This window comes from Ceratotherium simum, chromosome 20 (assembly GCF_057802395.1).
Source record: "Ceratotherium simum simum isolate JZ-2026a chromosome 20, ASM5780239v1, whole genome shotgun sequence".
Classification (NCBI taxonomy): domain Eukaryota; kingdom Metazoa; phylum Chordata; class Mammalia; order Perissodactyla; family Rhinocerotidae; genus Ceratotherium; species Ceratotherium simum.
In genome coordinates, this window is record NC_141919.1 from 46,907,764 (window position 1) to 46,930,636 (window position 22,873).

The 22,873-nt window shown below is 38.7% G+C and overlaps 1 protein-coding gene across 1 annotated transcript in view; it reads right to left on the reverse strand.

Annotated features, from left to right (window-relative positions):
* LINGO2 (leucine rich repeat and Ig domain containing 2) overlaps window positions 1-22,873 on the reverse strand; it is a 1,164,902-nt gene that overhangs the window by 907,900 nt on the left and 234,129 nt on the right. Inside the window, exon 2 of the mRNA XM_087444704.1 lies at window positions 19,538-19,634. The gene's annotated coding sequence lies outside the window, so the exon portion shown is untranslated. The remainder of the gene's footprint in view (window positions 1-19,537; window positions 19,635-22,873) is intronic.

The window sequence follows — 22,873 nt, forward strand, 5'->3', positions numbered from 1 at the left end:
TCTCTGCCAAATGAAGGTGTGAGAATGGAGACTCACATTCGCCAGATTTCTGCACCGGCCAGGATGTGAAAAACAGAGGGGAGGAAAACAGGGTTTCCAGTGGCAGTAGGGACACAAGTAAAAAGAGAGTCCTAGAATCCTAATATCTTTTTAAACTACAGAGTACTTTTGATATGACATAGTACAACCCCCTCACTTAGATAGGGAAACTAAGAATGGCCTTGGAGGGCAGCGAGTTCTGGGCAGTGAGTTCTAAGCAGTGCAACCAGCCCTGTACGCACGCTCAAGGGAGCATCTGCAATACTGGGGAGGGGGCTCTAGGAGGTAGCTTGTGGGGGGTAGAGAAGATCAGAGAATCAAAGCAGCAAATGAATAGGCCAGCGCAGTCGCCTGCACACAGGAAAAGTCCACAAAATAAGATCATTGAATGTGGAGGCTGTTTGTAAAGTGAGAAACTCACCGGGAACAGTTCAGAAAGCAAGGGAGGAAACTGTGTAAAGCAGGTGAAGCCAGATGATATTCTGAGATATTTGTTTTGTTTGTGATCTTCTTCCCAGGTTTCCCTGACTTGACTTTTAGCCCGGTCCCGGTCCCATGGGTTGTCTGCTCTGCATCTTTTTTTTTTTTTATGATTATATTTATTTATTTATTTATTTTTCCCCCAAAGCCCCAGTAGATAGTTGTATGTCATAGTTGCACGTCCTGTCCTTTTAGTTGCTGTATGTGGGACGTGGCCTCAGCGTGGCCGGAGAAGCGGTGCATCGGTGCGCGCCCGGGATCCGAACCCCGGGCGGCCAGCAGTGGAGTGCGTGCACTTAACCGCTAAGCCATGAGGCTGGCCCTGCTCTGCATCTTATTTTCTCAGGGGAGGTACTTGCTACCTGGGAAAGCCAAGCCCAGTTCAGTTCTTCCTAGCTTTTGTTTTTCAAAAGGCTGAATGCTTAGGAGAATTGAAAGTGTTTGCTGATGAGAGGAAGGAGAAAAGAGGATCAGACAAAGCAGAGTGGAAGAAACATTAAGGAAGAAAAAGTTAGACTGGGGCTTAGGGCTTAAGTGTTTCAGCTGGGCTGGCTGAAGAGAGGAGAGGGGTGGTAAAAGGACTCCATATCCTGAGCACAGGGTCCTCAGGTGTGGCAGCTATGCAGAAGAACGGCCAAGGCACTGCAGGCTCTCGACACAGGGCCTCAGCAAATAGCCTGTCCCCAAGTCTAACTGCTGAACTTGCAGAAACTATGTGGAAGAAACTATGGATATTTCAATATGTGCATAAGCAGATGACCACTGTCCACATTTCTTTCCCCTGTGACACCATGGCAGAGTGTAAATCTGGGGATCATGGCACAGCACTGCAGAGCTGGGGACGATTCCAACTCTACCAGTGGCTTAAGTTAATATTTTTCCAGCCTGTGGAAATACAAATTCAGGCTACAAATTACATGAGCTATAAAAAGTAAATTTTAGCACCCCTGAGATTAAGACTAGGATTCATATCTAAAACATAAGGTTATCTTTCTTGGAAGGAACTAATTCATACACGTCTGATCTCCACCCCATTCTGTTCACACCTTTCTCATAAGATAGTTATTTTTTAATTATTATTCTAAATGCAAATCTGATCATACAAGTTAAAACCCTTCCTTGTCCTCAAGATAAAGCCCAAACTCCCTTGAATGGCTCTTCATGACTTCTCTGCATCAACTTCAAGGTCATCTGTTCTGTTTCTGCCCCTTTGTTGTTCTGCAGCCCCTTTGCTGCAGGGATGCTCCATGACTGGCAGGCTGACAAACACAATTTGCATACCCAGAGCACAGGCTATTCTTCGCAGGGAAAGTCTTTCACTTACCTCTTATGCCCCAAGGCTACTCCTTCTCCTGCCTGTCATCTCCGCAGGCTCCTCCTTAAGTGTTTGACTTAACTTTCCTGAAACTCTCACTTCTGGCATAGTCCTAGGAGAAGAATGAGTGGCCCTCCTCTATGCTCCCATTTCACTCAGTGCTATTTCTACAGGTCCCCCAGCACAATGCTTGGCACACAGTAGTGTTCAGTCAATATTTATTGACTATATTAAGGACTCTTGCAAGCCAGCTATATGACCTTGCGTTCGAGATTCATTTTCTCCAAGTAATAAAATAAAAGAGTGACATTGACTGTGTGATAAGATTTTGAACAGGAGAAAATCATGGAATATCAGAACTGCAAGGGACATAAATCATCTGATCCGACCCCCTCCCAAGCCTCCTCAACCATCTTTCAAGGCAGAAGAAGTATCTCTTATCTTTGTATCTCAGTAGCTAACATGATGCTGGTACATAGCAGACACTTTAGAAATGATTCAGGAAGGAAGGAAGGAAGGGAAGGAGGGGAAGAGTGAAGAAGAGGGTGTGGGGGAGAAGGGAGGGAGGGAAGCCTGGAACGGAGGAGGGATTTTAAATTCCTAATTAACTGCAGATTTAGACCAGGCTTCACTCCCTCTGACCACCAGCCCAGTCTCTTTCAGACAGTCTTTGGGGTTTAGCCAATCACCTGTGAGAAGAGGTTTCTTGGCACTATTACTCCACTCTTTTCATTATATGTTGTTCTAGATTTAGAACACTTCTGTCATATGAACGCAGGCAATTAAATATTTTCCACGTGAGCCATTCCCTCTTCGGGCAGAACTCAGATTGTTTAATAACATTGAGGAGGAAAAAAAAAAACTCCTGGAATTTCATTTTTCATGATAAATTGGTGATTTAGATGAAGCTTGCAGTGGCAAATAAACTGCCACCATGTCCCCAGATGTATACACTATGGCGTGGATGTCAGATCCTTTTCAGTAAGTTTTCAAAATGACTCTCAAATATGTAACGACATCATTCCAAATTAAATGACAGTTTTGAGCATGTGAAAACCCTAAACAGCATTTATAGGAGTTAGAGACGCTAATACAAAACAGTGAATAACCATGCCATGCTCAATTTGCAGTTCTTTTTCATTTCCCTGCAGAGAGCTCAGTGTCTCTCTGCTGTTGAGAAGCGTGTTTTACGACACCTCCGTGAGCATTTCTGCCTCCATTTGGGCAGGTACAATCCATTTTATCTACTACTGAGTTTCTCCTTACCATCCCCCCGATTGGCAATGCAAGGAGAGGCCAGTGGGCATGACCTCTTTCTAATAAAGGTGGACTGCTGTGGTCTGAGGCTGCACTTCACATGTCTCTGCTTAACTACCTCCTACTTTGTCAGCGGCCGCATAGTTCGTATGGTGAAGTGAAGAAAAATGAAGACTCTTGTCCAAGGCGTGGCACAGATAAAATTGCTTTTCTAATTGTTTGGCTCCAAGGTTAGGTTGAAGAACCATAAGGCTGGAATATAACTGATTAGCAAGTACAGTATTGTCAATGATTGCAAATGCAAGATGTTTTTATGTTGAGGCAATACTGACAAAGGAGGCAAATATAAACCTAATAGGTGCTTAAGAAAGCAAAAGGCTGAAGAAGGAACTGGCAATATGATAAATCTTCCTGAAGCAAGAACGTATCATATTCAAGATATATTTATGAACATGCACACATTTTTCCTGCAAGAAAGCAGCTTTTGTTCCTTCAGTTTCATGTAGCACAGGTCCCAGGGCCCATCATTTTAAGCAACCTTTCCTACAGCCTCAACTCTTTCTCTATCCCTTGTCCATCTGATTCAGTCCCAGAGACAAACTTCCATCCTAGATTAATCCAAATATCTACCTTCTCCACTCCATCACCAGGAGCAATAGCTACCATTTATTGAGTACTTACTGTTTTCAAGACACCGTGCTAAGCATCTTACAGACATTATCTCATTTAATACTCAGAGAATCCAATGACAGGTACTTTCAGATCTTTACCTCTATTCAGAACATCCTGAGTTCCAGAATATTTCCTCTAGCTGTCTAACAAGCCCCTCAAATGTAACCTTTCTTCAACTAAGCCTGTGTTCCTCCTACATCATCCTAATCTCTGTCGAGAACCAGGGACTCATTCTAGTCTCCGACCTCTCCCTCCTGCCCAACATCTTGTTACAATGTTTTATGAAATTACCACCCGGATATGTTTCAACTCTATTACTTACTCTCCATTTTCATTGCTACTGCTTTAGTTTAGACCCTAATTACTTCTCTCATATATAACTACAAGATTTTTTTTTTATAATTTTTATTTATTTATGTTTCTCCCCAAAGCCCCAGTAGATAGTTGTATGTCATAGCTGCACATCCTTCTAGTTGCTGTATGTGGGACGTGGCCTCAGCATGGCCGGAGAAACGGTGCGTTGGTGAGCGCCCAGGATCCGAACCCGGGCGGCCAGTAGCGGAGCGCGTGCACTTAACCGCTAAGCCACGGGGCCGGCCCTACAAGATTCTGCTACACAGTTTACTTGCCTTTAGTTACCTCTTTCCAATCTAGTCTCCATACTACTGCAAAGGGATCTTCCTAAAAGGTAATTCTCAACATGCCACCCCCTGCTTCACTGGGTTCCCCAAAATCCTCAGTTTAAGCCCAAACTCCTTTTCAAGGTTTAAAAGACTTTAGACCTGAGTCTCTAGCCTCCTCATATAATTGCAAAAGAACTCTTTACTAACCCATCGATAGCCATTTCTAAATATATTTCTTGGTGTTAAATTTATTCCTTCTGCTTTCAAGAATCAGCGAGATAGCAGGAGAAGATAAAATAGTGTATGCTACACAGACAGAAATCTGTTGAGGATAGAGAGTAGGTCCACAGTCAGTCACCAAAGATTTTGTGAGGATGTAGAAATATTTGGGGGAGACGGATAGAGGAGGACTGACAGGAGGGTGACAGTTCTTCCTGGCCAATGTAAAGATTTGAGGAGAAAAATACATTTAGCCATCTGAAAATGCCAAATCTTTTAATAAGTAGCTGGGCTTTGGTATTGAAACATGTTTCCTTTCTCTTTGAATCATTTTTGGCCCACACATGACTTTCAACTCCTATTACATTGCTTTATGCTGATCAACGTGGCTGTCTCTCAAGAGAACACTATCCTTCAGCAAAACAGAACCTAAGGGCAGTGTGCCCAGACAGTGGCAGTCATTTGCAAATAGACTAGCTAATGAGTCTCTTAAAAAGAGTCTCTAAATGACTAATGTGAGCTAGGAGGGTCCATCAGATAAATGTCTACTTTTGTGCATGTTTAATTGACTTTGACTGATAGGTTGACTAATAACTTTGATGTCAAGGCCTTACGCCTTTTCCATTCTGTCACAAGCTGTAAACAATTTCATGCTGAGTATGATAAAAATGAAACTTTCTGTGTAAAAGGAGAAGGAGATGCTTTCCATTGCTAAAAAATTCAGATATCTTTTATTACAGATATTTATATTTGGTATTCCAGTATACACTTCCATAGGTTTAAAAAACCTCTTATAACTTTGCTCTTTGCAACAAAGAGAGAGATTAAAAGGTAAAACAATAAAAGTAAGACAATAAAGAGTTCAATTTATTTTGAATTCTATTTAAAGTTTACAGCATGGTATTTATATGTCTCAATCTAAAATTGCTTCAATTTCCCCATGTTTGTGCAAGGGGTGATTCAATTTCAGATTAATTCAGATTGCCTTGGTAATGGAGCTATTGTCTGCTGAATAAATCCATCATGATAACAATGCTGTCCATTTAAAGTGAAATATTCTCTGTTTTCTGAGATCTGAGGATTGATACTGGTTTTGATTTTGCTAAAGAATAATGTATACCATTGCTTTATAATATTTCTTTACAAGAAACTGTGTCAAAAATCCAAGAGAGCAATACTTTTCAATACTGGTCTTTAGTTTTTGTTTTAAAAATATCTTTTTTTCAAGATTAGATGCAAAAAAATACAAAAGAGGATATGTATGTGTGTGACCTACAAATTCCTGGGAAATATTTTCAGCAACTGACATTAAGGAAGAGATTAACACATCATACATGATAAAAGATTTTAATTTTTCACAGGACCCAATAGCTTTACCATTATGAGGACATTCAAATTAGATAACAGCATGCCCCCCCCTTTTTTTTACCCTTAATAGGTATCTCAAACATGGACCTGTCAAACCATTCTGTGCTAAAAAGGGCTCTTGGTGCAGTACTCTGTTATATGACCTAATTTTTTTTCTTATTCCATTTTGTAGCTCTCCTATGGTTAAAACACAGAAAAAGATTCAGATTGGGACAATAGAGAAAGAGCAATATAAAAGTTAAATAACATAATATGATAAACCTTGGTGCATACAAACACTTGAAATCCTTTTTTGTAGTTGCATAAAAATGGGAATACTTAAATTCTTAATTTTTTCATATGCATAGTGATGGGGATCAAAATATGCATAGCGAAGAGTTTATTCACATTTATTGGTAAAAACCAATCAGCACCTGTATCTAAACCAAGTTTGCAAATGAATACATGTTCTGGAGGCGTAAATGGGTTAATTACAATGTACGTTTTTTTAATCTGCATTATTATTTTAACATCTTTGAAAGTTATTTCTTATTGTTAAGCTTATCTGATTACTTTACAATTCAGTTGTTTGCCAGAAATTGAAATCTTTGACTCTAGTTAGAAAAGTTTCTGCTGAAATAAAGTTCAACCTGATGTACAAAAAAAAAAAAAACAACTATTATTACATAGGAAAAGAGGGGCAGCTGGACTTTGTCAGGGAAACAACAAAAAAAGTACTATGTTCTAGTAGCCAATTAAAAGCTACAAAAGTAGAATCATATCAGACAAAATAAGTGTTTTGTTCTATAAAGACAGATAACTAGGGGGAACAAAGGCATGGAACTCAACATGAGTAAAATTAATAGTAAGACCTATAAATTTCTTTAATGGTTCAGTCCTTTAAATAGTCAATACAAGTAAGTTTTCACAAGATTTCTATTAATATCCTTCTGGTGTAAATTCAATAAAATCATTAGGAAACCAATCTTCCACCATGTGAAAAAAATGAGTGTCATTAAAGACAGCCTTATCATTAAATCCTTTTTCCAATGACCAGTCAGTAGTCAGAACAAAAACCAAATATGAGAATTCTAAAGGAAGATACTTTGACAATGGTGTTGTGATGTCTTCAGAAGAGTTTTGTGAAAAGTCAGTGATTTGAGTAGAAATAGAATGTCGCCAAAATATGATAGCGATGCTGATAAAGATATTCATGACTAGAGCGCATATAATGGATTTGCTTAACTCATTTTATTTAAACCATGGGTGAGAGATCAGAATTTGCTTCCCCAAAATGTGTCTTTTGATTATTTTTAAGAACAAAAGACTCAGGAAGGAACTTTGACCTTCCCTCTAACTGCCTAAAAGAATTTAAGATAGAAGGCCTATTCCAGGAAGGAGCTATCACCATAGATCACTATAGTGTACAATGAACTAGGTGTGGTAGACAGGGAGAAACCTAGCAAGGCCCATTTGATCAAAGTGCTCTCCATGTCCCATTGTCTCTGCATTGCATGGCAAACATTTGTTGATCAAACATTTGCTTTTCCCTCTCCATGTGAATTGCCTTCCTCTTATTTGACGTTTCAAACCACTACCGTCAAATCCTCTTTTGTCTTTAAATAAGATAGCATTTAAAGTGGTGGCTTCGGCCATTTTGGTGAATTACTCAGTTTTCTCAGGTTGCTCCTGTGTATATATATTATTAAATTTGTTTGATTTTCTCCTGTTATTCTGTCTGATGCCAATTTAATTATTAGACCAACGAGAAGAACCTAGAGGGTAGAGGAATAGTTCTTCCTCCTCTACACATTTGAATAACCCTATGAAGAGGGCAGCACACATATCATCATCACTTAATGAACAATGAAACTGAAGCTCAGGGAAGTGAAGCTCTTTGCAGACGGTCACATGGAACCATTCTGTAGTGGAATAATAATGAGTTCTCTACTGCTGGGAGATGCAGTGATTTTCCTGTTTGACCTGAATCTCTTGATCTGTAAAATGGTGATAATAATAACCATCACCAAGGATTTTTGAGGGTATTAATGAGATAATCTATATAGGGGGCTTGATATATTACCTGATCATTATTATTGGTAAACATTATTATTATTATTATATAACTGGTCAGTCACATTTGAACGCATTTTGTTAGTCAGCTAGGGCTGTCATAACAAAATACCACAGATCGGGTGACTTAAACAACAGAAATTTATTTTCTCACAGTTCAGGAAGCTAAAAGTCCAAGATCAAGGTTCTGGCAGGTCAGGTTTCTTATGAAAGCTCTCTTCCTAGCTTGCAGACTGGCACCTTCTCCCTATGTCCTCACATAGCCTTTCCTTTGTGAAGAGACACTGCTGGTGTCTCTTCCTCTTTTATTAAGAACACCAGTCCTACTGGATTAGAACCCTATCCTATGACTTCAATTAACCATAATTACCTCCTTAAATAGTCCATCTGCACATACAGTCACATTGAGGGTTAGAGCTTCAAATTATGGATTCTAAGGGAATGTGTTCAGTTCATAACACTGTGCCCTCTGGCCCCCCCAAATTCATGTCCTTCTGGCACGCAAAATACATTCACCCCACCCCAGTAGCTCCCCCAAATCTTAGCTCATCCAAGCATCAACTCCAAGTCCAAAGTCTCATCTAAATATCGTCTATATCAGGGATGGGTGAGATTCTAGGTATGATTCATCCTGAGGCAAAGCTCACCAGCTGTGAACCTGTGAAAACAGACCAGTTATGTGCTTCGAAAGTACAGTGGTGGAACAGACATAGGATAGACAGACATTACCACTCTATAAGGGACACATCAGAGAGAAGAAAAGGGTGAGGGGTTCCAAGAAAGACCAAAACCTAGCAAGGCAAATTCCATTGGATTTTAAGGCCTGAAAATAATCCTCTTTGGCTTTATGCTCTCCCCTCCAGGTCCATCTGAGTAGCAGCCCCACCTTTCAGTCCTACTGGGCCAGAGGTCTCAACCCTTTGGACCTGGCGGGAGGCCCTAATCCTTTGACCCTGGGTGGCAGTCTTGTCCCTGAGGCCCTGGGCTGATCTCTGAAACACTCTCAGGGTCATTCTTCCCTTTTCTTAAAACATAAGGCATGTCCACAGCTGGATAGTGGATACCTCTATTGCCTTGTCCTGTAGAATCCCAGAAGTCTGACAGCCTTCATTTATTCTATTGTCCCTGTCCCCTTTAGTCCAAATTGGCAGTCAGTGTCTATGCTGATATAATCCCATCTCTATTCTTGACTTCTGCTGAGATGGCTGATTAAAATCTATGGATAATCTCTTCATGGAGACTATCCAGCTACACCCTCAGTGTTCTCTCCCAAACACACTTTCTCATTTTTTGTGATTTGGATAAGCTGAGAATTTTCCAAATCTTTTAGTTCTGCCTCCCTTTTTTTTTTTTTTTTTAAGTTATTTATTTATTTATTTATTTTATTTTGTGAGGAAGATCAGCCCTGAGCTAACATCTGCCAATCCTCCTCTTTTAGCTGAAGAAGACTGGTCCTGGTCTAACATCCATGCCCATCTTCCTCTACTTTATATGGGAGGCTGCCACAGCATGGCTTGAAAAGCGGTGCGTCTGTGCCCGCCGGGATCCGAACCGGCAAAACCCGGGTCGCCACACCAGAGCACGCCCACTTAACTGTTTGTACCACCAGGCCGGCCCCTCGTTCTGCCTCCTTTTTGCTTAACTATTCCTCGTGCAATTCATCTCTCTCCTCTCACCTTTTACTATAAATAGTATATACTATGTACTATAACACACATTATACTATTTCACATCTCCATGACTTTGCCCATCCTGTATTCCTGGAATATATAATGTCAAGAAACAAGAGCTCTCAGGCAGAAATTGAACCAAGTAGGGACCGTTCAATAGCAGGACACTGCTCTGTCATATCTATGTAAGAGCAACTTATATTTAAAGTCAATAAACTTTGCTTTTTTTCATTATTCTCCTGCACTTGTCTCATTTCAGCAAATTCTACCTGTGTAGCTAAATCCCTTTTATAGTTCCCTGGGAACACATATGGTGCAGATAGAGTGACCACAGGGGTGAGTGAGGAGGAGTGCCTTAGGGTCTGCAGTTAGAAGGCTAGTGAGGACTCTAAGAGTGCAGACAGTGAAGAAGTGACACACAGGAAGATCATTCACTCCTTCTGTCACCAACTATTGCCCCAACACACTCAAGGTTGGGTTCAGAAGCATTTAACTGTTGTTATATTAAGCAGACAACCAGTAGCCACCCTGAAGCTAACCAAGCCTCCCTACAAGAGCTGCACCCATGACCTTGCCTTACTTATAATGCGAAGATCTCTTCAAGAGGAGATTAAGCCTCATTACCATAATCTGCAGTGTACCTTCTCTACCTTTTGAATATTCATTCCCTAACCAAAGAAAAGTTCCTCTTTCCCTTTGTTCAGGGATGTCATGACTTTGGAAATGATTCCTCATGGCCTCCTATTTGCTGCAAATACACTTTACTTTGTGAGACAACTTCCACTGGTGTATAGAGTCTTATTTAATTCACCAGGAGGCAAGCCCACTTGGTTCAGTAACATTTCCTCTACTAGGATCTCACTCAAACACTCACTATTCCATCCACTCTTGAGGTTGGAGTCATTGTTCACAAGCTGGCTTCCCCAGACTCCTACAACCTATTATAAATTTTCTGTTTTCCAGACATGCAAAAGAACTTCCCATTTCTGCTTATGCCACGTTCTTTCATTCCCCTAGGCTGCCAGGTTTTTTCATATATTTGACCATGGGTGTAATGCTCCCTAAAAGTCTCTTGTGGACCTGAAAAGACTCATACTTCCAGCCCCAGTTATTAAATGGCGTCTCTTCTCTGTGGTCTTCCCTGATTTCTCTACGCAGAGGTAATCACTCCCCCAACTATGCCTTCATAGAATTGTAATTGTGATAATATCATTAGTTATTAGTTTACAGGCTTGCTTCTCCCACCCACATGTAAGGTCTTGAGAGCAGAGGTTCTATCTTATTAATTTCTCTATCTTCAAGGCTAAGTATAGTACCAAGTATATCTAAGGTAGTGAATAAATGTATGTGGGCTAAATGAATGAATGGCTGCAGTGCATTTCTATCCCCACCCTCCTGAATTCCCTCTGAGCGAAAAGGTAGTGTTCACCTTTATTAAGACCTGTAGTCCTCTACAACCTAGTCTAGAAAAGAAGCAGAATAAATGGACCGACTTCTCTTTCAGTCTTTGCCAGAATTAAGCTCTCTCTATCGGTGGGGCCCAGCATTGTTTGTGGCTGTGTTTAACTTGTCAAGAAGTGCAAAACAAATCAGCACTTTTCACTCTGCATGAGACGATCAATACAATTATAAAAATCATTTATGAAGCACTATTACACATTTGACAATTTCTCCATTTCCTTGTCTGCCTCCACCTTTGGTCATCTTCTTCCTCTATATACAATTATTAGTGACTGCAGCTTCAAAATCTTACATGTTGCTGTGCAGAGACAGGTTAGCTGTGTTTTTTCCTTCCTGGACACACAGGTCAGCTATATGTCTCCGCCTCCATTGCAATGGTAAGTTCTAGCCAATGGAACATGAGTGAAAGTGTGGGACACCACTTCTGAGCCTGGCCCACAAAAACCCCCACGTGTTTTCTCTATGCCTTTTTCCCTTCTACCAGCTAAATGAAATTAATCAGGGTGCTCTTGGAAGACAAATGTTGAAAATAGCAAGCCATAAGATGGAAGGAGCCCAGATCTTTGAATCTCTATTTGAATGAGTTGATCATGTATCAACCACCTTATTTTTGAGTTTAAATGACTAAGAAATAAAATTCTATTGTGCTTAAGCTATTAAACATCTTGGGGTGTGTTTGTTAGAGAAGCTAATATTATCTTAACTACCATAGTTGTTTTACTTTGGTTATATGTCAAGACATTTGACAAGATTGCAGTGGCTATGAAATCATAAAACAGGCCCTAAAACTTTGCATGTGTATATGTGTAAGAAATGAGAATGGGGAAGGCAGGTTTGTGCCACTCTGGCTAGCGGCTGCTATAACTCTGAAGGACTGCTGACAGACCCTCCATTACAGCAGATTGCCCCTGCTTAACAGGCAGTTCTCACACAGCCTGTGCTCCTGCTGTTTGCAAAACTTACTTTGAATATACAATGCCAATTATAGGGACTGAGCATGTCAAGATTTTGACAGATGTCTAGAGAATTATGCAATTAATTTTATTTATGCGCTTTCTGCTTTAAATGCCCCTGAAAAGAAGAAAATTGACTAATGCATCTTAAAAGGAACACTCATATTTACCTCTTCACCCCAAATCACCACCACTCTCCCTCCCCCCCACACACACAACCACACACACAAAAAGAAAGAAAGAAAAATTAAAATGAAAAAGAAAGAAAGAAAAAAAATAAAGTTGAAGGAAAATAAGTTGATTCAATAATGGAGTTTAATATGGGATACAAAGTGGTAAAATTCTCTTGAAAATTCTCAAGCTAGTCATTAGCCGCAAAAGCTATAAAAAAGCTTAGAGATTGTGACCAGTGCCAGACAAGGCTGAGAGGCCTGACACTTCTTTTGAATTCCAGGACAGCAGGTCATTTATTAGTAGCTAGATATGCAGATTTAATTATGCTGCAATCACAATTTTACTGTCATTCTTCAAGATTGAGAAGAAACAAGCTTTATTCTTTTTCCTTTCTCAGTGATTGTGTGATATAGCTTGGAGCAACATATAATAACACCACAAGTGCCTCCTTGGCACTTACATGGTAATGATACTGTGCAATTAAATTATCTAGTACTGTGTGATAAGCCCAAGCAAGATAAAGTAAGCTCACTAAATCAGAATATAAATCTTCAAAACTAGACAAATACTTAAACATATAATAGTATAATTGCTCTCATGTTCTCAAGAAATATCTAAAACTCTTCTTTTGCTTTCTACATTAGGATAAATCTTTCACTCATTTACTCGTTCATATAATACTATATCCTGAAACCTATCATATGCATCATTTTTTTTTAACTCAGAAAAAGTTAATGGCCTATATATTTTCTAGTAATTTCTTCAATGAAAAAAATGGTGGTCAAATTAACTAGAGAATGATAGCATTGCAAAATATGTGGGTGATATTTATCTTCGAAGAGTTGACACTAATGTTTGAGCTATCCAAAAGGCAAATATCCAACAATCTCAAGAATAAGCTTGAAAATGCTTGGAGGTAGGGAGCCTTGGGAATGATGGAGACCTAGGGATATACATCCCCCTAGCCTCCCTCAGCAGCTTCCTAGAGAAACAACAACACTTGGGAGGAGGTCTGCAAATATACTTTTCTTTGAAATATTTTTGAAAAACACACACACACACTATATATATATATATATATACTCCCACATCTTTTTAAAGTTGACTTTATAAACAATTTTAGTATATGTTTGTATAGTTCCAAAGCATATAATTTCTGTCTTATTATATACTTTATATATGCTTTAAACATATGTTCTTTAAAACCTTGGGTATAGAGATATTTGAAGCGTCCATCTTATAAGAAAGAAGGGAGGAGTGGATGAATAGAAACTGATCAAGTGGCAGACACCAGGTAGATTAAGTAAGTAGCATTGTTGTAAGTTTTCCATCTGAATGAAAGAAGGTGCACTCCTTCCCTCTGGGAGCTACATTTCATTCTTGAATTTTCCCTTTGTTGATCATCACTGAAGTTTTTACCCCCAGGATGGCATACTCTGGGAAGTAAGGACCAGAGTGAGAAGCATGACTATTTTGTAAAGTGAAAAAGGAGCAATTGTGAAAGGGGAGGTGGGAAAGCAGAACTGGCAGACCATCAGTGGAATCTCATTTGGATCACTTTTAGAAAAGAGTACATATGGAGCTGAAGATTTGGAAGTTGTTTCCTTGAAACACATCTGAATTTGTATACCATCTCCACTACTAAGTTAACATGTAACTATAACTGAGAAGCAAGTGGAATAAGTGATGGGGGGACGAGGAGAGGTACCAACTTGTGAATAGCATTCAAGTACAGAAATAGCCAAGAACCAAAGAACTATGCAGCAAGAATTGCTGATTGCATGGGCTGTGACATCAAAAGTTCCTGGGTATAAATCCCTGTCCATCCTCTGCATTAACTAGCTATGATATTATGGAAAAATCACTTAATCTTCCTGAGCCTGTCTGTTCATCTTTCCACATTCAACTGAATTAGAATTTCCATGAAACATTTCCTGATCTTAGCCCTTCTTCCCCCTTCAGTAAAACAGTGCTTTTCTCCTCTGCTCCCTGCCCCTACGATTTAAGTTTTGCACTATTATACTTAAAACGTGGGGTTTTTAAAACTTATTTATCTTCCCTATTAGACAGGGAGCAACTGGAGGGTTTATTGATGTCTTCCTCTCCATTGCCTCAAACAATATCTGGCACAAAAGGAATGCTGTGTAAATGTTTGCCGAGTCAGTGACTAAAGTGCAGTCATTACACTCTGTCGTTTGGGGGAATTAAATGAGACACTGTGTGTAGACCATTGAGGTGAAAGGGCCAGAAAGTATGCTCAGAGATAGAAGAAGCATCAAGGGAGTGACATAGAACGATAAAATACTGCTATTGTAGTAGCCACCCAATCATGAGATATCTTAAGGTACATGCTAAGCATGCACTCTGCTAATCAGAAGGTGCATAAACCATGGTATTACAGGGCAATATAAAGAGCCAAGGGACCTCAGGCTGGGTCCCAGAGTGCCAATGTAATAATGAAACCAGTCATTTGGTAGCGAGCATGTTCTGTAGCAGAACTACAGCTAAATAATAACTCAGGACTATATTAAGCAGCTAAGAGAACACCGTATCCATATGACACCAAGGCATTCTTTGGCTATGATGGAAATAACTATAAATTTAAAGTCTTCTCTAAAATAAAGATTCAAGATCTTTAAAGATCACTAAATGTGAAAAAATAAAATTTAGCTTTGTCTTGTATGCAAAATGAGGATAGACCAGGTGAGGGATTGGGTGAAAGGCAAGGAACAATGAAGAAAATCTTATAGATTGTGTAGATTTGGACACTGTTATCTAGGTAACAGAAGTTCAAGAAGCCCACCTAATGTAGTCTGTAGATAAGTGTTCTTTGGATAGCCTGATGTGTTTTTTTTTTTTTTTTTTAAGTTCACTTTAAATGTCTTTAACCAGGGCCAGACTCTGAAGTTCATCTCAGGGTTCATTATTCCTATTGTCTTATATTTGCCTTCTTCACACTGTAAATGTGTGAAAGATAAATGCAGTAGCAAGGAGAGCTGAAAAAAGTAACAAATTTATGTACAGCTCTGGCAGAGGATGGACTGAAAGGAAAACAGAGCTAGAGGAAAGTGGTCAGGAGAACATTCTAAGAAGTAAGATGGGTGAGGTGAGATGCTTCAAAGTCTAGACACACAAGCTAGGTAACTACCATGGTGTTCTCTATTTAAAGGCCTGTGCTTCTGTTCAGGCTAAGATGGACTTTCCCAAGGAGTCACAGTGTGCCAGGTGTTCATGGGTAACACATTTATGGAAGAATGAATTAATTCATTAGGGTATATATTCTGCCATGTATAACAGCTTAATGTCAATGTCTAAACAACTGAAACTTATTTATCTTTCACATAACATTCAGCAGAGAAGCAGTCCTGGACTGTTTTGCTCTATAAATTAAGCCAGGAAGCCAGGTTCCTTCTATGTTGTTGTTCTACTCCCTTCAGACAGTTGTTCTTGTCTGCATGATGCAAGATCACCAGGACATCCCATCCCACATTCATTTTCCAAGTTACTAGAGGAAGAAGGAGAAACATGCACATGATTAAGGACACGACCTGGACATGGCACACATTATTGTAGCTCATATCTTATTCGCTAAGACTTAGACACATAGCCAAACCTAGATACAAAGGAGACTAGCCAAATTGCTGATGATCAACCAGCACACTTGCGAAAAACAGTAAGAATCTGCAGAAGATATTGAGACATTTTTTTAGAAAATTTCTTTCTGAGTAGTTTCACAAAGCAGATGAAATAGGCCTACTCTACTGATGCCTTTCAAAGTCTAACTCAGCAGGTGATGGTGAATTAAGTGTTCAGGAGCTTAAACAAAACAAATATAGGCTGATTGTTCCCATATGTGCTTACGCTGCTGGCTGCCATAAAACCAAACCTTTCCTGACTGGAAAATTGAATTATCCAAGGATTAGGAAGCAGATGTAACAGTTGCACACTGATTTGGTGCCAAGATTGAGTCCTGGCCCTATCATTTCTTAACTTCATAACTTGATGATCCAGTAACTTCTGTAAAATCTATTTTTATTAATCTGTAGACTAGGGATATTAGGTACTGAGAAGGGCTAGAACGAACATTTGATAAACTAATGCATATGAAAGCAACTGGTTATTAGAGGGTTTTCAATAAACATTAGCCAAATCAGAACTCTTATTGCTATTAACTGGGACACTAGTTTTTTTTCTTACTTATGTGTTTTATCAACTTCTTATATGTTCATGGAACCAAAATCTTTGCAAAGTTACTCTATTGCCAAATAAATGTAGAGAATCGTTATTGAAGCTTATCGGTTTCTTAGTTATCTGTCTTAACGGTTACTGAATGAAGTTGTTCAATTTGACCTATAACAATAAATCTCTAGAATTAGATTGTGCAAAACTTAAAGCTTCAAGGAAGAAAAATATTAAGCCCCAGTTAGTTGTATTTACCAGAATTGCGCTTGTTCTAAATAATCATGTTTAAAATGTGGATTCTTAGGACCCAATCCCAACCTGTCCTATGGAAATGAGATGCCAAGAATAGCGTCCTGTACTCTGTATCTTTAATAAGCTCTCCAGGTTATTGTAAACGCTTTAGAGCTTGACAACTATTGGCCTAGAGATACGAATATGAAAAAGCTCATAATAGGGACCAGCCCCGTGGCTTAGCGGTTAAGTGCGCACACTCTGCTACTGGCGGCCTGGGTTCGGATCCTGGGCGTGCACCGACGCACCACTTCTCCGGCCATGCTGAGGCAGCGTCCCACATACAGAAACTAGAAGGATGTGCAGCTATGACATACAACTATCTACTGGGGCTTTGGGGGAAAATAAATAAATAAAATTAAAAAAAAAAAAAGGAAAAACTCATAATAAAGGCACAATACCATACAGGTAATATGAACAAATCTGAGGGAAAGGTCTGTTTTCCTTGGCCTGATAATTCATGAATACTTATTTTCCTGGTTAGGCACTTCTGTCCAAATTGAGGCTTCCTTTAACAACCCTCCCCTGCTTTGTGAGTCATCCCAATCTTCTGAACAAATTTTGTCCTTATTCTGGAAGATTCAAAGGAATTCTTGATGAATATTTGGGGGATTCACATGTTATCAAACTTACTAGCAAATCCAGATATATAGCTACCATTTAAAATTATCAACAATGTTCCAAGCAGTAGATGATTTACACATTTCTTTGTAATCCTTAAAATGTCTGCAATGGAACTGTTAGGATCTTCATATTACAATGAGAATATTGAGATTAACAGAGGTTAAGTAACTTGATCACTATCTTAGAGTTAGTAAAACATGAAGCAAATATAGGGTTATTATAAGAAAAAGCAAAGAGAAACGAGGGCCTAAGCAAAGAAAATTATATCCCTAAGAACAACAACTTTTTAACTCAATCTCAAGCTGGATGTAAAGTGGAAACTCAGGATTGTTTGTTTAGGAGCTTCTGTCCAAATGCAAAACTCTTGAATTGAGAAGTAACACAGCATAGGAGGGATATGGACAATTTTGCAGGTGTTTTCAGAATGTAAACTAATTGAAAATAGCTTCAGTAAAGAATGGCCTAGATTCCTTCCCACGATGCTCTGGGGGGAGGCTTTGTCTCTTTACGTTGGAGATTCTAGTTTAATATCTTCATTGCATTCATTAATCTTATAGGCTTTTACTTCACCATAAAAAAGTGAAAACTCACATTGGAACTCAAGGATGATTGAAGGTTTCTTCTCAGAATCTCACATTGAAAGTTCAGCTTTTTTTTCCATTTCACAACATAGAAAGTTAAAATGTAATCTTCAACTGCAGCGTGGTATCTGCTCCCACAGAAATGTTGCTGATTATTACCAACGTAGAAGTAAGACTCCGTAAGTGCAAAGGCCGCTGAGAGAATGCTTTATAGACACCCAAGGTGAATAACCCAAGCAAATCTGACTCACAAGGATAGAGTGGGTATCTTGTTTGCAATTACTGGGAAGATTTGTTTGAAGATTTTCAGGTAGGATAGCTAGATCAACTAAATCCAATGGTACTGCTGAGTCCCTAGAACCCGCGTTCCGCTATTTATAAACTAATGCCCCTAAAGTGTACTGGAATTCTAAAGGTTTCAATCAGTAATTGTCCCAGACAAATGTCTTGTATCTAAATAAAATATATTCAAGCCTAACTTTACATAATGTTGAATGGAGAGAATCTTTCACATAAACATTTATTTAATTACAAATTTTCATACATAGACCTTCAACAGAAAAATGACATATTTTAATAGCTGTTACATTATAATGTCTTTGATATGGCTCCTATTTACTGAATATCTACTGTGTACCAGGCAGAATTGTAGGTGTTCTCTATGTATTATCTCTTATTTCAATGGAAACTTGCAACAACCTGGTGGCACAAGTAACAGAAAACGGAAATGAGATTCAAGTTTCTTGAGTCCTATACTAGTCAGCCATAAAGGGGGGATTGGAACTAGTTTTATTAAACTATATTGTCAGCCATGGCAGGCTATGGAGGAAGCCAACTACAGATTTTCATTTTACAGCAAAGGTGAATGGGAAAATTAGAGCACACATTTTCCTATGTCAGTTTTTCCCAGACTTTCAATTTCTTTGAAACACCATCATCTATGTAACCAGTCAATGACTTACAGAAATCTTTCTCTTTTCAAGAGTAGTGAAAATATAAAGAAAATTCCTTCATTTTGATTTTCTATCTAAGGAAAGGCGATTACGACTCTTTTCTAAATGACAGTTTACAACTTGAGGGTCTTGCCCTCAGCCAAGATTAATTCTTTGTCTGCTCGTGTATCACAGATGCTAGAGGCAGCATGGCAGCAGAAAAAGTAGAGCATAGAATCAAATCACTCTTGTGCCATTTACAAGCTACATGATCTTGGACAAGGATTTAATTTCTTTGAACTTCCATTTTCTACATCTGTATTGTGAGGGTAATAATACCTACCTCCTGAGGCAGTTGTGTTGACTTACTGACTAACATAAATAATGCACATACACATAGTAGGAAATTAATAATAACAAATTTGAATTCCTTATTGTGCCCCATTCGTCTTAAGGAAGCAGAAAATAATCATTGCAAAATAATAAAAAAGAGTTGTTTTTGAATCTCAGATTTATGTATTGGGTTACAAACCTTCATAATTTTTATTTACACACACACACACACACACACACGCACGCACTCACACACACATTTCTCATCACATTCTCCAAAGGTCAATGTGTTAAGAATCATTTCATCTTACCACAACAAGAAGCAATTTCAACGCGGATGCTCCAACTTCCTTTGGGATACTTCATGTATAAGGGTTCTGCATCTTGGAATCATCTCCAACGGATTCCCTAAATGAAATGAAACAAAAACGCTTGGGAACGTGGGAAAAGATCTTAGCTCCTTCCAACAGCGCTCATCTCAGACTCCTCGTGTCATTTTCTGTCTGGCTGCTTTTGCTCTCATTCTGAAAAAAACTCGCATATGTATTTCCAGGCTGCAGATTCACAATCCCATCTGATGTACCCATCCCTGACGACACTATTGCTTGTATTTTCAGATAATGAATTTCATTATATTTATTTTTGTAAGTCAATGGGTACTCTTAAATAGATACTAGAAAATAATAATTAGGGTATAAGACAACTTCCACATCAAACTGAATTAAATGATCTAAATATCAGTAATAGCATACGAATGATGAAAGTATGAGAGCAATCAAGTTACAGCAAGTGTGCCAGAGAAAGAAAAATAATTTGAATGTTACAGCTTTTCCCTTTTTAAGATGCCTGTGGATGTCCTTCTATAAGACGAATGCATGAAATAAAACCATCATATGACATTGAAACATATTTATTGCCTTTGATCACTTTAATTATTATGAAAAATGTATCTTTATATGTATATTCTAGCCTTGACAACTTTGCTGAACTGAAATGTCATTCATAAATTCACCAGATATTATGCTCTCTTGCAAAAATTTAGAAATTTTAGTGGTTAGACATTCTCTCTCTCACACACACACACACACACACACACACATCCCTTACAAGTCAAAGTTATTGGAAGAAATTAGACTGCAATCACGTAAAATACAATGAAATCACATTTATTCATCAGCCCAGGTCTACACCCTTTAATAGTTATGTTGGTTGCGTTACAATAGAATCTTCTACCAAAAAATTAAATAAAATCTTGGGTATGCAAATCACACTAATGAAAATACTGAAAATCTGATTGTGTGAAACATCTCAAGTTTAAGGAGGCATGTCACAGTGATTAATTTTAAATTAGTCACTTTAGAACAATTCTGTTAGTTCACTCTCCTGGTGGCTTCCTGGATTTCTATTCTGCAAAAATAGTAATTACAATTGTACTGAATGGCACAAGTGAGTCTCTCTTCCCAAAAACAAGATTTGAAAATGAGTCCACTGGGTCAATCAAATAATATTGACATCTCAAGTCCTCTTGATAGCTTCGCTTCAGGTACAGACTTTGAACAAAGAAGGCCTCTCTAATTTCCCTCTCAATAGATGCCAGGTAAGAATTTTGTCAGTTTTGAAGCTATCATTTCGTAGCCCCAAACCCAGCTTCTATATTCTGCATCGAGATTTGGAGGCTGGGTCTTGCACACACCACATTTCTCTTTTCCCAGCTGGCTCCCTGTTAGGTTCTGCCATAGGGGGCACTGGAGAGAGGCTGGGGGCTGGGGGCGGGCAGGAGAAGGGGAGCAAGGGGCTTATCCATCCATCTTCATTTGCTGCCAGCATTGCCTTCACAATCGTCCTTTACTCTGTTAGCAGAAATGAGTCTGTCTACAGATTTTTCCAACTCTTCCAGAACCAGCTCCTTCTGCCCTCTCAGAGGTGCCAGCACTGGGCTCCTTGCATCCCCTCCTGAGAGTTCTTGAGTTGAGTTCCCTAAGGCCTCCGCATCAAGCTCCTTAGATACCAACACCAGCTGCATAGCACCACCTCCAAGAAGTATGGACCTCAGAACTACAGCATTCCTCTTTTAAGCTCCTAGTAACACCAATTCTTCCTTTAATTCCTCTAAGCCCTAAGGGTGGAGCTGCTTCCTGCGGCCACAATCTCCGTACAACCTCGTGGGTCCCTTTTGCCTCTTCTAGTTCTCCAACAGCTGTTGAACCTATCCCTTATATTACATCTTCTTTGTTCAAACAAGAGATATAGTTTCTGTTTTCCCGACTGGACTCTGTTATAGAATGTATATTTTATTTTCAGGTTAGAAGTGGGAGGATGGAGAAAGGGGAGAAGAAGGAGAATGAAGAATCTAACATTCTTCGAGATATTTTCCCTTTATTTTATTATTTACCCTCCAAAAAAGTCCTATGAAACAGGTATGGTTATTACAGTTATTTACATTAATAAAAAGAGTGATAACATTTATTGAGTTCCTACAATGTGTTATTATCTTTACATATATTATTCCATTTAATATCCATAAACTTTCTGAAAAGGGAGTACATTAGATCCATTTTATGGATGGAGAATTGAAGTTGAGGTTAAACTATATGACACATTTTAGACATCTCGTGAGCCCTAGAACTGTAATGTGAACAGTGTGAGTACTAAGTCAGTGGTGCAATTATGCACATCTTCATATTATTGAAAGATTTAATTGTTCAATACCAAAAAAATTACGTTCGTTAATATCGCCACCAATCTCATCAGAAAATTTTTTAAGTATTGGGAAGCTATGAAGCTTGTGGTGGCACAGAAAAGATTTTCAAAACTTTAATTTTCACTTGAAAGCTCAAGTTTGATCATTGGCAACAAATATAAATACAAAATGGTTGCTTTCCTTGAAGTGACAAAGTTGCTTTGTTTATTTTTAATAAATATACACCAGATATCTAAGTCTCAATACTCTAATTGGACTGTCAGTCAAACTTTCACATTAAAATGGTGTTAAATGAAAAAGTGGTTAGTTCAGCTGGCAACTCAACCAATCCCACAAGTCCTTTTGCTTGAGACAACATCACACGTCAGTTTTCAGCAAAAGTGCTTTATGTATATTACACATTTCATCACACAGAATATTAAAAAAATGTTTATCCAGAAGATGTTATAAAAATAATAATCTATAATACTTCATCAAGAACATTGTTAAGTGAACTGGATTTTCTTTTTTTATTCCAAATACGTGATGGTAAAAAACACAATGACTTCCTGTAACAGTTTGGGGTTAACACCTTGAATTTTGTTAAGACTCCAATAGTTTTACCTACCATTGCCTTTGCACCATCAGTACAATTGTCAACGCAGTGAAAAAGCAAATAATATCTTGGTCTTAATTTAAAAATAGTTTTCCCTCAGCAGACCCTCTAAAAATGGGAACTCCATGGTCTAAGGGCCAAAATTTTGAGAACCGTTTATCAAACAGTGAGGCATAAACAATACCTGAAGTGTTGGAGTACTTCTAGGATTTGAGTATAGAATCCCTCCTTAGGACAGGGTGGAGATGCCCCTCTCCACCCCCAGTGACATCACTATGGTGAGTTATATGGGTTTAACTGAAGATTAAAAAATCTGGAGCTGGGACATAGGAAATGGCCTTGCCCCTGTCT